The sequence below is a fragment of the Gekko japonicus genome, unplaced genomic scaffold (assembly GCF_001447785.1).
Source record: "Gekko japonicus isolate JY-2015 unplaced genomic scaffold, Gekko_japonicus_V1.1 scaffold805, whole genome shotgun sequence".
NCBI classification, from domain to species: domain Eukaryota; kingdom Metazoa; phylum Chordata; class Lepidosauria; order Squamata; family Gekkonidae; genus Gekko; species Gekko japonicus.
The window spans coordinates 710,773-723,986 of record NW_015173146.1 but is presented as its reverse complement, the minus strand read 5'-3'; positions in this window follow the sequence as shown (position 1 = coordinate 723,986).

Below are 13,214 nucleotides of genomic sequence, written 5' to 3'. Positions count from 1 at the left end.
AACCCTAGAGTCAGATTTGACTGGCTTTCGAGCAAGGGAACCTTTACCTTTTACTATATCCTAATAAAAAAAATTTAAAAAAAGAAGGAGGCCCTCTGTGACTGCAAACAGGTCCTGTCTGGTATGGCATGGTGTGGGATGATGGAGAACACACTGGACTTGACAGGAGTGCCAACTCCAGGTTGGGGAGATACGAGATTCCTGGAGATTTGGAGGGTGGAGCCTGGGGAGGGTGGGGTTTGAGAGGGAGGGACCACAGCAGGATATATTTCCATAGAGCCTGCCCTCGAAAGCCACTGATTCTCCAGGGGAGCTGATCTCTGTTACCTGGAAATAAAGTTTGAATGCTGGGAAGCCTCCAGGCCCCACCTGGAGGCTGGCAACCCTATGCAGAGAGAAACCTCTGGTCAGACAGGAGCTCTGTGGCTTTGGGTTAGACTTTCCCCAACTGTAAAACATAATATTCCTCCTACTCTTCAAGCAATTTTTGTGTGCGGGAGAAGTGAGAAGAAAGAATGTATTGATTGACTGTTGGCTTTTCTTGGCAGAGTCTCGGATCGGCTTCACAATTCGTTGTCGATTTCCCTGCTCCTGCGACTCAGGTGCAAAACCCTGAGCTTGGCCCCATACATTCAAAGGGCAAGGAGCAGTTACGGGCACCTGCAGGGCCAGGTAAGGAATTGGATGGGCTGGGTTGCCAACCTCCAGGTGGGTAAACCAAAAAAGGGATCACAGTTAACAAGGGAATCTATCAAACAGACAAATGCTGTGATAAAAAATGACAATGACATTTAATAAATCTTATGAACATAAAATTATATTACAAATGAAACTACTATAATATTACTAAGGAAATTCTAACATTCTCAAGGAAAAGTCCATCATTCTTAATGAGCACCCGGTTATAAACTCATTTCACCCATCTTCCTCAGGAGTAATCCTATTATATTGAAAGGCGTCAGCCTCTTGATACAGCTTAACTTCTTTTTTTGCTTTCTTCAATTTTTTACTTTCTTCAAATTTTCTTCTAGTTCCATTTCAAGTGTTTGAATTCGGAGCAAGCCAGTTAATTTATTTCTAATAGTAGCAACCAGTCCTCTTTTCTATCTGGCTGGAAGCCTTCTTCTTTTTAAAAAAATTGGCTGGCAATTGCTCTCTATCTCAAGTTGCTGGCTTAATTGCTCTCTACTTGTTTATAGTGGTAGCACCTTAGGTCCTCCAGGTGGGGCCTGAATTTGCCCTGGAATTACAACTGATCTCTAAGCGGCAGAGATCAGTTCCCCAGGAGAAAATGGCGGCTTTGGAGGGTGGACTCTCCACTGAGCTCCTTCACCTCCCCAAACCCCACCTTTACCAGCCCCCACCCCCAAATCTCCAGGAATTTCCTAATCAGAGGTGGCAGACCTAAAATCTGGGTTCTGTAGAGAAGGAGGCAAGAAATACAACATTCGAGATGAGTCCTGCTTTCTTTTAATTCACCATTCCCTCATTCATGCCCCCTTCTACCTGTCCCTTCTTTGTGTAAACCAGAGTAGCCCTTTCAAGGATCTTGTGCCATTTCCCCATAAACTGTAAATCCAAAAACAGGGGGGAAACTAGCATCACAAAGGTCCCAGATCATATGATTCACTCTTTACACGATGAACCTTGTGGTCTGTAGAAACTTTTGAAATCGGGGTCCACCTACCCAGCCGGCGAACAGAAGAAGCTGAAGGAGACGCCTCTTTTAAGTATCCGGAATGGGCATCTTTGCGAGCGCTGTTTGGAAAGTGTTTTGACTATGTGGACTCCTCCTACCAAGTGGAACTGATTATAGGGACTTTATGTCTTATCTTCTAAGGAGGAAACATTGTCTTTTATGCCTTATCAGAGTTATAGGATGCACTTAATTTTGTTGTTGTGACACCACCACCGTTATATTTGTTAAATGCAGCTTATATTTTTGGCCATCTCTGATGCTGTTTCTCCTAGCGGATTGTGTGTATCTGGGACCTTTCAAGGACCTGGGATGAATCGCAGAGGAGCACCCCAGCCACCATCTGACTAGACTGACTCTTCTCTCCTTTTGCATTCAGGCCCTTCCAAAACAGGTCACGGAAACCCCTGCACGGTCCAGAGGGGCCTCTTGCTCCTGGCAACCTTTGGATTGCTGATCGGCACATCTGTGGGGGGCTGGTTCCTAGGTAAGGACGGCCAAAGCATGCCTGGACATGGGGGTCAATGTTCCCTCTAAGCTGAGTTAGTGTGAGCGAGCTCAGGAGGTATGGCTCCAGAGCAAACTCATTGATGCAGCAGCCAAATCGCTCGCTCAAAACTTTAATGCCAGTAGCTCACACAGTAGCATTTTTCTGAGGGAGCACTGCATGGGGTGTGTGTGCGCTACATTGCTCTAAATATCTATGTGTGTTATCTCCTTGAGTGGGATCTCTCCACAGGTCTCTCCTGTAAAACACAATGCCCTCGTTATACTCAAGGTGGTCCCTCCGCTCCCCAAACCCCAGCATCCCCAAGCTTCATCCCCAAATCTCCAGGCATTTCACGACTCAGAGCTGGCTACCCGGCCACACACACTCTGCTAGTTTCCCACTGACTGAACTAGACAAACTCTGACCACCGTCATCCCTGACGGAGAAGCGTCCATCCCACCCCCTCCACACCCGGCCCCCACATGCCCTCCTCTTCACCCTGCTGTGGGCCTAAGCCAGGCCTGCCCGTCAGAGTAGATGACAATACCCACCTTCAGGGGTCATTTCCTGCAGGAGCGCACAGGAGCGGAGCTCCGGCGGTAAAGAGCCCAGGGGGCGGGCACATGCAACAAGCCCCACCCCCTGCTCCCAGCAGCCCTCAGAGCAACAAGCAGCCAGGCAAGCTGCAGAGCCCAGCCCCCCGGTCCAAAACAGTCCAGTGGCTCACCCACACACAGACATACCCCAGAGATATCCAAACCCTGACAACTGCATGGGGCAGAGGCTCCTGTATAGTAAGTAGGGTTCCCAAGTCCGAGCATCGCTGGAGCAGGGGAGTCCAGCACCGCTCCGGGAGTGCGCGCACGCAAAGCTCACGCGTGCCGCAACCACGTCACCTGGAAGTGATGCGACCATGCCGGGCACGCTGGGGGTGGGGGCACAACCATCCGAGGGAAAACCACAGAGTTTTCCCTTGGACCATGGATCTGAGTCGGGGTGGGGGGGTTGGTGTCAATCGTCTCACCAGGTTCCTGCACTGCATCTCCAGGCAGGCTTTGCTGGCTATGCAACCCGTGCTCCCTCTAAGCTTTGGAGTCTTGTGAGCAAAGATTCTACTTTGTGAACTCCTGGCATTAAAGTTGTGAGCAAGCGATTTGGCTACGGCATCAATTAGTTTGCTCTGGAGCCACCCTTTCTGAGTGAAGACAAAAATGTGTGAGCCGAGGCTAAAAAACTCAGCTTAGAGGGAACTCAGTTTAGAGGGAACACTGCAATCCAAGGATCTTTTTGAGATTAGATGCCAAAAACTGAGCATATTTATTTATTTATTTATTTATTTATTTATTTATTCAATTTGTACCTCGCCTTCCCCGCGAGCAGGCTCAGGGCGTCTTACACAGTTGGTATAAAATACCAATAAAACTAGATAAAATCATTTTAAAACAATTCAGATACAAATGAATCATAAAATCATAAGGTGCTAGTAATAATCCTTCATTAGTTGCTTGAGGTGGTGCACTAAGAATGTTCGCAAGCAGGCAGTCCAACACAGTGGTCTTCTTGAGTCATGCAATGGTATAGGCCAGATGTTAAAACTGAGGGCCGGGCACTTTGATGGTAGTAGTCAGGGCGGCTCCTTCATTGAAAGCCTGGTGGAAGAGCTCTGTCTTGCAGGCCCCGTGGAACTGTAAAAGATCACACAGGGCCCTGATCTCTTCTGGGAGCTTGTTCCACCAGTAAGGAGCCGCCACTGAGAAGGCCCTGGCCCTGGTAGTGGCGAGCCTGGCATCCTTGGGGCCCGGGAGGGTCAGTCAGTTTTGTGAGCCCACCGCAGTGGTCTCTGGGGTATATATGGGGAAAGGCGGTCTCTCGGGTATGTCGGACCCTGGCCATATAGGGCTTTAAAGATAAGCACCTTCTATGCGCTCTGCTACTTAGTTATGGCTCTAGTGCTTTTGTGCATGCTGAATAATTCGCTTTCCATCCACTTTCTATGCACTTTAGCAATCCTTTGCAAGTGGATCTTGCTGTTTCACAGAGCAAAATCCAGCTGTAAAGTGCACTGAAAGTGGTTTGAAAGCACATTACTCAGTGTGTGTAATTATTCAGATTAACAAATTTGCACATTGTTTACGTTGGGTGGGCGTCATGGAGGTGCATCAACACACACACAGAGACATACCCCAGAGATATCCAAACCCTGACAACTGCATGTGGCAGAGGCTCCTGTACAGTAAGGATGTTTTAGCCGTGTTGTTTCCAAGCACCTGGATTGGGCCTGAACTGGAGGCAGCCAGGTGTCCCCCACTTCACCTTCTGAACACAGGTGGTTTTCTGCCCCCTCCCCATTCTTTCTTCCTTAGTGAAGCCACTGCTGAAGCCCCTTCCCCTTCCAGAGACACCCCCCCTCCACAACACAGAGGCACTTCTCACCAGATGCAGAGACGTTGCGGAAGAGGAGGAGGTGGAAGAAGAGCAAGGAGTCCCCTTTGGCACGGCCAGTGGCAAGGAAGGTTTGCCATCTCCCCCTCCCCAGCAGCGCCTTCCTCCCCTTGCCGAGAGGGTGTCAAGCCACGCTGTGCCCCCCACCACAGATTTCTGGCTGGGAGGTTGTTTGGGTTACTTGTACAAAATTAAGTAGTTTGGTGTAGTGGTTAAGCGCGCGGACTCTAATCTGGGAGGACAGGGTTTGATTCCCCACTCCTCCACTTGCATCTGGCTGGATGACCTTGGGCAAGCCATAGTTCTGACAAGAGCTGTTCTTGAAAAAGAGCAGTTTCTGTCAAGAGCTCTCTCAGCCCCATCTGCCTCACAGGGTGTCTTTGTGGGGAGGGGAAGGGAAAGGAGTTTGTCAGCCACTCTGAGGGTGCGTTCAGACGGGGTGTTTCAGCCGGCATAAACTGCACCGGTTCCAACCAGTGCAGTTTATGCTGGCTGAAACGCGATCACACTTACCTCTTGTCTATTGAGATATATGTCAGAGTGATAGAGGTAGCAAGCAGTTACTATAGATCAGTTTGATCTGTTAGTCAGACCTAACTGTCATGCTAGTAATTATGTAATTACAGCCAGGTGTTTCTAGCAGGTGTTGCTCTTTCAGGTCTTGTTAGAGATAGTGATTATATCTCCTTGTTAGAGATTGGCTGGGGTTTAGCATAATAGCTTAGTAAGCTGGAAGGGACTCAGTTCTCATAGACTAAGGCACGACATGCTGTTCAATAGCCTGTAAATATCTCTGTATATAGTCACCTTTATAACTATATAAACTCTCTGTGCACCTTCATAACTGGTCAGTCTCCTGCTTCTTATTTACAATACCCAATAGAAACACCAATAGATTTGGGGGGGTGCAGCCTTAGGGGGGCGGGGTTTGGGGAGGGGAGGGACTTCAGTAGGGCGTAATGCCATAGAGTCCACTTTCCAGAGTGGCCATTTTCTCCAGGGGAACGGATCTCTTTCACCTGGAGCTCTGTTATAATCCCAGAAGATCTCCAGCTGCTACCTGGATGCTGCCAACATAGCTTCAGGGTATAAGCTTTGGTGATTCAAAGCTTTTGGAGGTATATGCTTTCGTGAGCAGCGCTTTAGAGACCAACAATAGTTTCAGGGTAGAAGCTTTTGAGAGTCAACAATTGGAAGGGTATAAGCTTTTTTGGGGGGGTTGCGGTGGTTAAGACGCTGAGCTGCAGGCCAGAAGGTCGGCAGTTCGAGACCCAAGTGCCATGCGACGGAGTGAGCTCCCGTCTCTGGCCCCAGCTCCTGCCAACCTAACCATCCGAAAGCAAGAAATTGCAAGTAGAGAAATAGGGACCGCTTCGGTGGGAAGGTAACAGCGTTCCGTGCGCCCCGGCGTCTAGCCATGCCAGCCACGTGACCACAGAGAAGTCTCCGGACAGCGCTGGCTCTTCGGCTTGGAAACGGAGATGAGCACCGCATCCCTAGAGTTGGACGCGGCCGCCTCTCGAGCAAGGGAGACCTTTACCTTTATAAGCTTTCGAGAGTCAATGCTTTTTTGGCCAGAAAAGGTTGGCATGGTAAATGCCCCAATTTTTTTTCTTAGAGATAACTTTCTCCACCCGCTTTCTTTTTACCGTATTTCCTTTTTTTCCGGGCGGGTTTGGTAATGGACTTTGTCTTCCCTCCCTCTCTTCCTTCTTCTCCCTTCATTTATTTCCCCCCGGCTTCTGGTCCTAGCATCTTCTCCCCGGAGTCTCAGGTTGAGAAGTTTTCCCTTTTGTGAGCCCGTGACAGGTGCCTAATTGAATGATGAATGTCCCTTTATTACTCGGTTATTAGGGTTAGGGTTATTAGGGTTAGAGTTAAAGGTAGGGTTATTAGGGTTAGGGTTATTAGGGTTAGGGTTAGGTTTAGTGTTATTAGGGTTAGGGATTAGGGTTAGCATTAGTGTTAACGTTAGGGTTTAAGGGTTAGGGGTACGGGTTAGGGTTATTAGGTATAGAGTTAGGGTTTGTGTTAGAGTTAGGTTTATGTTTAGGATTAGGGTGATTAAGATTTAGCTTAGGTTTAGGGCAAACCTACTGGCAGCCAGGCTTGGGAACCTCATTTCCCATACATAACACCTATTAGTATATTTATAAAAGTGGGGGGACCAGGAGATGAAATTGCAAAAAAAAACCAGACGTCCTTGAAGGTTGTCCCAAACAGCTTAGGTAGCAAGATTAGACAGGCTGCCTACAGTCACTGAAGTAAAACAGGAGCAATCAGATCCTGTAGGTTGACTTTCTAACCCAATGGTTTTAGTGTCTTTCAGAGTAAACAGAGATACGTTTGTATTGGAAGTGCAGGCCGGGGGCCAACCCAGCTGGTTTCCGGTATGTCACGGAAGCTGGGACATCACGTTGGGGATGTGGATCTGCAGGCAGCTGGGCCACGTGCGGTAAGCCTTCCCTTCCCACTGTGCGCCCAAACATGGCACCAATCTTGGTTTTCTCCAAGAACTTCAACTGTGCAAATCAGATTGTCCCACTCCCAAAATGAAACCAGCTAGCACTAGATCAACTTCGTCAGAGGTGCCCACTAAAAACCTCCCCCCCCCAGGTGTGTCATTATTTATTATAACTGCTCCACCTGTCCAAATTGGGTCTTATGTAGGGTTGCCACCAATGTTCCCTCTAAGCTGTGGAGTCTTGTGAGCAAAAATTCTACTTTGTGAGCTACCGGCCTTAAAGTTGTGAGCAAGAGATTTGGCTCCTGCATAAATCAGTTTGCTCTGGAGCCCTCCTTCCTGAGCTAAGGCAAAAATGTGTGAGCCGTAGGCTAAAAAACTGTGAGCTAGCTCACACTAAACTCAGTTTGGCACCTGGAGATCTCCCGCCATTGCAACTGATCTGCAGACAGCCAAGATCAGTTTCCCCTGGAGAAAATGGCTGCTTCGGAGGGTGAACTCTGTGGCGTTAGAGTCTGCTCAAGTCCCTCCCCTCCTCAAACCCCGCCTTCACCAGGCTCCGTCCCCAAAATCTCCAGGTATTTCCCAACCAGGACCTGGCAACCCTGTTTTTATGATCCTTGCAGCCTGAGTTTTAGGCATTTTTTTAAAAAATGCTTTATTGTACAGGTATGTTTATTATATATTGTTTTCTCTTTAAACAGGAAGCCACCTTGAGTGTCTTCTAAAATGAGAACTGTGGAGTAGAAATGTTTAAAATGAAAAGCTCCCCCCCCCCCCAAAAAAGTGGGTTTTGCTGAGAGATGTAAATGGGGGGAGAGGGGGTGAAGGCCCAAGGGGTGGTGGGCAGGGGGGTGGCTTTGTCTGGCTGTCACTCACGACTCACTCTGCAGGTCGTTTGGGACCCTCCGTTTTCCTGGGCGAAAGCGATGCCCTCTTACACTGTGTCCGTCACTCCCACAGGCTCACCCACCACAAAGGTGTGAACATAACAGACGTGAAGGTGAATAGCGACCAGGACTTTGCTCAGCTCTTGCCAGATTGGAAAGGAAACGTTGAGGATCTATTACAGATCAGGTGGGTGGCCCACAAAGCCGAGCCCGTGAGATGGAAGGCATTGTTTCACAGACTGTGTGGGCTTTCCAAAAAAAGGAGATTAATTTCCCCCTGTGTGCTCTGGCTTTTTCCAGGTGGGTATACTTAAGATTTGTTGTTCAGTTGCACAGTCGAGTCTGACTCTTCGCGACCCCGTGGACCACATCACGCCAGGCCCGCCTGTCTTCCGCCGTCCTCCAGAGTTTGCTTAATTTCACGTTCGTTGCCTCGATGACACTGTCTAACCGTCTCACCCTTTGCCGTCCCCGACTTCTTTGACCTTCAGTCTTTCCCAGCATCGGGGTCTTCTCCAGGGAGTGCTCCCTTCTCATTTGGTGGCCAAAGTATTTGAGCTTCAGCTTTAGTATCTGGCCTTCCAGGGAACAGTCTTAAGATGCGCATAATAAAAAAGAGATAGAAGACATAAGAACCTAAGAAGAGCCGTGCTGGATTACACCAAAGCCCAGGATTTTGTTCACACAGTAGCCGACCAGCTGCCCCTAGGAAGCCCCAAGCAGGGCGACTGCAGGAGCTTCCATCCACCCTATTCTCCCCAGCCACTGACCCAGAGAAGCAGACTGCCTCTGGAACTGAAGGGAATAAATATTCATCATAGCCATGGATATCCCAGTCCTCCGTGAATTTGTCCACTCCCCTTTTAAAGCGTTCCAAGCTGGTGGCCATCACCACGTCCTGTGGCAGTGAGTTCCACAGAACAGTTCAGATTTTGTTCCGTTGCTTCCGATCAACAAGGGCTACCCACCTGAATCTATCTTCACCGTGAGTTCCACAGTTTAATTATGCGCTGTGTGAAAAGGTACTTTGTTTTGTTAGTCTAGACCGAGGTGGCCAAACTTGCTTAACGGAAGAGCCACATAGAATAAACGTCAGATGCTTGAGAGCCGCAAAGCGTGAACGCACGTGTTTTTAATGAAAAATATACAAATTTGCATATTAAACTAAAGAGACAAATGGCTTCTCTGAGCCAAGCCAGTCTGCCAGTGTGGCTTGGAGAACATATTTAACTTTAGATGGGGAGGGAGGGAGGAAGACAGAAAAAAAGGTGGAAAGAAAAGAAGTGGAAAGAAAGCAAATAGATGGGGGAGGGAGAGAGAGGTACCCTGTTTCCCCGAAAATAAGACCTACCCAAAAAATAAGCCCTAGCAGGATTTCTATGCATTTGTGGTATAAGCCCTAGTGTGTCTTCTTGAGAAAAAATAAATATAAGACAGTGTCTTATTTTCGGGAAAACATGGTAGAAAGGAAACCATGACTTTAAATGCATCCTCCAAGCCCCCCATGCCTCCAAGCCAGCTGGTCGGGTGGGGGGGGGACTTTGAGAATGCATTTAAAGTTGCTCTCTTTCTCTGCTCCCCCCCCCCACCCAGGGAGGGGAACACTAGCTGGGGAAGGGAAGACCGATCGGGGGAGACATGCCTCCCCTTCGCTTCCCCAGCCGCCCTGCCAGGAGCTGCACGATATGTGTGAAAGAGCCGCATGGGTCTCCCAAGCCACAGTTTGGCCACGCCTGGTGTAGAGTCTCCCACCCTTCAGCTTCAGTGGATGACCCCGGGTTCTGGTATTATGGGAGATGATTTTTGCTGTCGTTGTTGTTGTTAAAGGGGGGGCTAGAAATCTCACAGAACACAGGGCAGCCAGAGAGCCCTAAGCTCTGATGATTGAATAGAACCTCCGAATACCAGTGGCTGGGAAAGGGGTGACGACAAAGGAAGCGAATGCCGGCTCTCCTTGCGTGCGATATTCGACTCACACTAGCAAGACTGTTCCTTACAGCCATTCCCCAGCCTCCTGATTGCGGGAATTATTTATTTAATTTTTAAAAATTATTTGTCATTTATGGTTCACCATTCTTACATGGACTCAAGGGGGATTGCGTAGAGTGAGTCAGTGCAGTCAACAAAATGGGATATGCATTAACTGATGCATTAGGATATTAGAAGGCTGGAACCACCAGAAAGAACAGGAATAGAGCATCGGTATTCACATGACATAGTAAGTGGTACAGAAATTACATCATAGGATCCTACTTACAATATGCGAGAGAGAGAGAGAGAGACTGACAGTGAGAGAAGACTGCTTTGTGGTCTCTAACTGAAGGCTTGTTTCTTTCTGTAGGAACAGATGCCCTTCGGGACGAATTGTGGCCCTGAAATGTTCTGGTAAGAGCCCCCTCTTGGACTGCTCCAGAAATTGCTGTGCATTTCCCCTCTGCACTCACATTTCCACTCCTTTAGCTCCCGCAGGTCCTCACAGAGGGGTCTCACTTCACAGCCCTGGATCTCTAGACAGGACAGTTGCTGCTGACACTCCCCCCCCTTTATTACAAGATCTACGGCTATGCAAAGTCCACCTGCGAAATCTAGGCAGGGCAGCCATCAGTGGAATTGCTTCTTTGCAGAAGTGCCCACATGTGGCATTCGATGTGTAATCTTACTCCATCAGATGATGACTGGCAGCACATGTGGAAGACATTTCCTTTCAGTACGGACATTATAGAAATAAAATTACGAACTCTCAAAATTGTCACCTTTTGGTACTTCACCCCCACAATTAGCGCACATAACGTCCTCAGCTTCCCCTTTATGTTGGAAGAAATGTGGTGGAATTGGGAATTGTGTCCATTGTTGGCTTGAATGCCCGAAGCTGGAATTATTTTGGAAAGAGGTACTAGCACAAGTTAAAGTTATAACCAGAGGTCGATTCGGGGGGGATCGCGGGGGATCGCAGTTCCCCCGGGTGAGGTACGGGGGGCGGGGCACATGACGAAGCCCCGCCCCCTGCTTCCGGCCACCCCGCTTCCGGCCCTCATTCAGCCAGGAGGAGGCAGGAGAAGAGGAAGGGTAAGTTGCAGGCTCTTAACGTGCGCCTCCCTTCCTCCAGCCAAAGACTCAGGCTTCCTCGCATCTTCCCACAGAGTGTGGCCTCTCGGAGGGACGCAGCGATCCCCCTTCGGGACACTGGCCTTGGCAAGTCAGCCTCCGCCTCGGCTCCAAACACGTCTGTGCCGGATCAGTGCTGTCGCCCGAATGGATCGTTACCGCCGCCCACTGTGTGCACAAGTAAGGGGGAGCAAGGCTACGCCCAAGTACAGGGGAGGGGAATTACTTAGGGTTGCCAGGTCTGGGCTGGGAAATACCTGGAGACTTTGGGGGTGGAGCCGGGAGAGGGCGGGGCTTGGGGAGGGGAGGGGCCTCAGCAGGGTAGAAGGCCAGAGAGTCCCCCCTTCAAAGCAGCCATTTCCTCCAGTTGTAAAAGAGGGAGATCCCCAGGCCCCACCTGGAGGTTGGCAACCCTAGAATTGCTTGCGGCTGAAGAGATCATTCCCGCATTTTACGGTGTGCATTTTCTGGTGCAGCTGCTACCTTTGTAGGAAGGTTGCCAGCTCCAGGTTGGGGAATTCCTGGGGGTTTGGGGGCGGAGCCCGGGAAGGGTGGGGTTTCGAGAGGGGAAGGACCTCAGGGACATAGAATGCCATGGGGTCTACCCTCCAAAGCAGCCATTTTCCCCCTGTAGTCTGGAGATCAGTTATAATTCTGGGATGTCTCCAGGTCCCACCTGGAAGCTGGCAACCTTACTTCGCAGGGACCGGGAAGCATCAACAGCAGCTGCCATTGGTGGCCTCACTGGGGACACAGTGTTGGACCTTTGGCGCCTCTCTGAAAACCAAGAAGGCGGGATGGCGGTTTGGTGTCACTGGCAGGGAAGAGAAGGGGGAAAGAGAGCGGGGTCAGCCCCGGGGAGGCCACGACTGACCTGCGTGCAAGCAAATGAGGTGGTAGAATGCTGCAGGGTTGTAAGGAGCGGCACCCTATCTGATGTTCAGTGGGAGAAACTAGGCCAGTCACCGCCCGGGAGTCCCCCGCTGCGGCGACTGCAATGACTTGGCAACCCTAGGAAGGCCCCTGGGGGCTAAGGCTGCTCCTCTAATCCCAGGCAAGCAGTCGGTGGCAAGCTCGTGGCCCACGCTGGGGTCAGGGAAGAGGTGCCCGGCGTCGCCATAGAGAAGATCCTCCTCCACCCCCACTATGGTGCCCAGAGCTGGGACAACGACCTCGCCATGCTGAAGCTGAAGGAGCCCTTGGATTTCTCAGGTGAGAGCCGTCCCCCGGGAAGGAGTTCTCATGGGCACTTCTAGGGATGCCAACTCTGGGTTGGGGGATTCCTGGAGATTGGGGGGGGTGTAGAGCCTGGGTCAGAGCTGCGGTGGCTCAAGTGGTTAAGACGCTGAACTGCAGGCTGTGGAAGGGCAGTAGTTCAGCAGTTCAAGACCTGGGTGCCGCATGACGGGGTGAGCTCCCGTCTCTAGTTCCAGCACCTGCCAACCTAGCAGTTCGAAAGCAAGAAATTGCAAGTAGATAAATAGGGACCACTTCGGTGGGAAGGTAACAGTGTTCTGTGTGCCTTGGCGTTTAGTCATGCCGGCCACATTACCATGGAAACATCTTCGGACAGCGCTGGCTCTTCGGCTTTGAAACGGAGATGAGCACCACAACCCTAGAGTCGGATTCGACTGGCTTTCGAGCAAGGGAGCCTTTACCTTTACCTTTAGAGCCTGGGGAGGGGGGGATTGGGGAAAGGGACCTCAGCAGGGTGGAATGCCATAGAGTCCGCCCTCCAAAGCAGCCATTTCCCCCCCAGGGGAACTGATCTCTGTTGTTTGGAGAATAGTTCTTTGAGCGAGCAGGGAAGACGTACGGCATGGCCGCCCTGAAGGATTTTCAAGGAAGAGATGAACAGAGGTGGTTTGTCGTTGCCTGCCTCTTGGTGTGGTAGTTAAGAGCATGGGCTCTACCCTGGGAGAACCGGGTTTGATTCCCCACTCCTCCACCTGCAGCTGCTGGGTGACCTTGAGTCAGTCACAGTTCTCTCAGAGCTGTTCTCTCACAAGCAGTTCTCGAAAGAGCTCTCTCAGCCCCGCCTACCTCACAGGGTGTCTGTTGTGGGGAGGGGAAGGGAAAGGAGATGGTAAGCCGCTCTGAGACTCCTTTGGGTAGTGAAGGGCAGGG